Here is a 4,413-nt window from a genome sequence, read left to right on the forward strand (position 1 = left end):
TGTGTGCTTGTGACTGTGTACATTAGGAGATATGAGCAGTCCTGTACACACCTGTTCATAGTGACGGAGTGGCTGTATGTGCTTTTGGGTCTGTGAGAGTACTGTGGATATGTAGATTCAGACAGACATCTGTGTTCTCAAGCTCGTGTAATCTAGGGCTGTGAATGCACTTAGGATATGTGGTGGCTATGTATTCATTCTTGAGCTGGAGGTAGCTGGTGTTGTTTCCACAGTGGGAATATAGGAGTTATGTTTATATGAAAATATGAGTGAGGAGGCTTGGGTACTGACAGTATATATAGTAATTATTGCATGGTGGGACTTGTGGTTAGTTATTAAGAGGAGTGTTTGAATGGAGTGTTTTGTGAATATATATATTTTATTTGTTTGTTTGATTGGGAAGATGTGAGATTAGAGAGTGCAGTGGTAAAATATATGTATTCAGGCCACACATGTGTTACGTTTGTATTTGGGAAATGCTGATAGCTAGAATGTAGTTGACATCATTGATGTATACATTTGGAGAAGGCCTAGGACAATTTATGTGTGTTTGGGAGTAGGTGTTTGCAGATCAAATGATTTTGGGGATGTAGAGTCATGTTTATGTGTGTATGTTGGTAGTTGAGCCTATGTCCTTTAGGGTTATGGATGTTACATTTTTATAATTAAGTTGTACCTGGTTGTATTCAATCTTGGGAAGGTGTTAAGGGATTTTTGTGTATGTTGGGGATGAAGCAATATTACTTATGTTAATTGAGTGTTTATTTCTCTTGAGAATCAAGTCTGTGTGATTTTTCCAGAAAATTTAATACTTTATGTAACTTTTGTTAACAGGTAGGTTTGTGTGTGTGTGTGTGTGTGTGTGTGTGTGTGTGTGTGTGTGTGTAAACTCAGTGTTTGGTGATATCATGTGCACATATTTTAGGGAGTGTAGAGTATATGGGAATGTATAAGCCTACATTTGGAAAAATATAGATTGTAGCTGCATGTCCATCAGTACCTGGGTGATCTCTGTGGTTAGGTGGCATGTGTGTGTCTGTGGCTATAAGGGGTGGCAGGAGCACATTAATGATGATGGCAAACCTTTTCCATGTGCACTGACCCTTGTTCCTGTTGATCTGGAGCTCCAAAAGTGATTTATGTTTTCTCGTCCTTATCTGATATCTGGCTACATTAGTTGTTGATGGGTGGATGTGCCTCTTGTGCTTGAGTGGTGCTAGCTTCCAGGATCCTGGGCTGGTGGATGAAGCCAGTGAGGGGTGATCCCTCTGGAGTGGTTGGGGTAGCTTTTCCTCTAAGATGTGTGGTATGGCCATTCCTCTTATGGATGGTTCAAAGGTACTGACTCAGGAAGAAAGTCACTGGGAAATTTATAAATCCAGAGACTATTGCTGAGAGAGTTGTTTATGTGTATCCACCTGTTTTTTCCTCCCTTGGGTTTTTCCTTCTGCCAAGACAAAGGCCAAGACCCTAAGTATAAGTCCCCACAGGCCCCTCCCAGCCTGGGTCTGTTGGAGGCCCATGTGTGCACATGCCTGAGCTCTTGGTGTACATTCACTGGCAAACCCATGAGCTCTATAAGTATTACACAGTTGCACCTCAGTCACATTAGGAAAGGAGTTAAAAACTAAATGTACTCTACAGATTCAACGTGATTCTGATCAAAATACTAATGGCATTCCTCACAGAAGTAGAAAAAGCAGTTATGAAATTAATCTGGAAGAATAAGAGACCCAGAATAGCTAAAGCAATTCTAAGCAGGAAGAGTGAAACAGGTAGTATCACTAAACCAGATCTTAAACTATACTACAGAACAATAGTAACAAAAACAGCATAGTACTGGCACCAAAACAGGCAGACAGACCAATGGTACAGAATAGAGGACACAGAAACTGGCCCACAAAATTACAACTACCTTATACTAGACAAAGGTGCTAAAAGCATGCAATGGAGAAATAATAGCATCTTCAACAAATGGTGCTGGGAGAACTGGAAATCCATATGCAACAAAATGAAATTGAATCCCTATCTCTCACCATGCACAAAAGTTAACTCAAAATGAATCAAGGATCTAGGAATCAAACCAGAGACTCTGTATTTAATAGAAGAAAAAGTAGGCCATAATCTCCATCACGTGAGATTAGGCCCAGGTTCCTTAATAAGACACCTATAGCACAAGAATTAAAACCAAGAATCAACAAATGGGATGAATTCAAACTAAAACGTTTTTTCTCAGCAAGAGAAATAATATGTGAAGTGAATAGGGATCCTACATCCTGGGAACAAATTTTTACCCCTCACACATCAGATAGAACTCTAATCTCTTTGGTATTCAAAGAACTCAAAAAGTTAACAAAAAACAAATAACCCAATCAACAAATGGGCCAAGGACCTGAACAGACACTTATCAGAAGAATATAAAATCATTCAACAAATACACGAACAAATGCTCACTATCACTAGCAATCAGAGAAATGCATATTAAAACTACTCTTAAGATACCATCTAACTCCAGTAAGAAGGGCAGCCATTATGAAGTCCACAAGTGCTGGTGAGGATGGGGGGCGGAAGGTACTCTCATACATTGCTGGTGGGACTGCAAATTGGTGCAGCTAATTTGAAAAGCAGTATGGAGGTTCCTTGGAAAACTGGGAATGGAACCCCCATTTGACCCAGCTATTCTTCTTCTCAGACTCAAAAGACCTAAACATGGCATACTACAGGGACATAGCCACATCAATGTTTATAGCAGCACAATTCACAATAGCTAGCCTGTGAAGCCAACCTAGATGCCCTTCAATGGATGAATGGATAAAAAAGTGGCATTTATACATAATAGAATATTACTCAGCACTAAAAATAACAAGATCATGTCATTTGCAGGGAAATGGATGGCATTAGAGCAGATTATGCTAAGTGAAGTTAGCCAATTCCCCCCACACACACAAATAAATAAATAAATAAATGCTGAATGTCTTCTCTGATATAAGGGAGGTGACTCAAAATGGGGGAAGGATGAAGAGCTTGAGAAAAAATAATTGCCTCTAATAGGGAAGAGAGGTCGGAGGGAAAGAGAGGGAGAAGGGGAATTGCATGGAAGAGGGAAGGAGACCCCCTTTGTTATATAGAATACAGGTATGACGATGTGAGGGATAAAAAAGAAGTGGGTCACATTAGATTGGGTAGAGAGAAGTAATGGGAGGGGAAGGGAGGGGAAGGGGGAATGGAAGAACAGCAGAATAAAACAGACATTATTATTGCTGTGGGTATATACATGACTGCATGAACAATGCAATTCTGCAAAATGTACACTCAGAAAAATGAGAAATTATATCCCATTCGATTCAAATGTATGATATGTCAAGATCATTATACTGTCATTTGTAACTAATTAAAACAAATAAAAGAATAAAAGAAAAAAAAAACTAAATGTACAATGATACTGGCTTTAAATTTTCCTGAGGAGCTCCCATCATTGTTATTGATCATTTCTTGGCAGGACTGAGTGAGTGATTCATCCTTTCAACCTGAACAATCCTTTCACATTTCTTACTGATCAGTTCTACTAGTGGAGAACTTCTTTGATTTTTATTTATGTTGAAATAAATAAAAGGAATTTAATTTTTTTATGTGATCAAATACAGCAAAATTTTACTAAGTTAACTACTTGGGAAGGCACATCAGTAGTGTCATTTCATGTATTTTGCCATTCTTCTGATACCAGCATGCAGCCATAGAAATTTTTTCATCCTGCCAAACTGAAGCTTATTTATTAGACTATAATTGTCGATTTTCCTCATACCCTACGAAACCACTGTTTTCCTCTCTGTTTTATTTCAATCTCTCTCTGTGTGCTGTACCTCATATAAGTAGTATCAAACAGTATATATTCCTTTAGTTAGCATTCTCAAGTTTCATCCCTGTTCTAGCATAGGCCAGAATTTCCTTCGTTTTTCAGACCAAATAATATTTCATCATATGCTACATGTAAAATATTCTTCCTTGGGTTAAGAAAAGGCTGAAGTAGTGGAATGAATTTGAAAAAACTATCCAATGCACTTATATGAAGAGACCATAGTGAATAACATCTTTATGTATGTCTGTAAAGCACTAGTTAAGAAAACTATACGTGCATGGAAGGAAGATCAGGATACAAGAAGAAAGGAAACAGAGCTAGGTATCAGGGGAGGGAATGGGCAAGTTCTAGAGAATGAATTGGAACAAACTATATTCCATGCAATGTATAACTATAATGCACAGCTAAAAAATTTTAAAAATTCTTCCTCAATGGACCCTTGAGTATAATAAACAAACTGGAATGATTGTGTGCGATAAATATCTCTCCAAACTCATTCTTGTAATGTTTTACAGGTGTTTGCTGAGAAGCAGAATTGAAGGATCATGGAAATCTAC

Source organism: Ictidomys tridecemlineatus, chromosome 9 (assembly GCF_052094955.1).
Source record: "Ictidomys tridecemlineatus isolate mIctTri1 chromosome 9, mIctTri1.hap1, whole genome shotgun sequence".
Taxonomy (NCBI): domain Eukaryota; kingdom Metazoa; phylum Chordata; class Mammalia; order Rodentia; family Sciuridae; genus Ictidomys; species Ictidomys tridecemlineatus.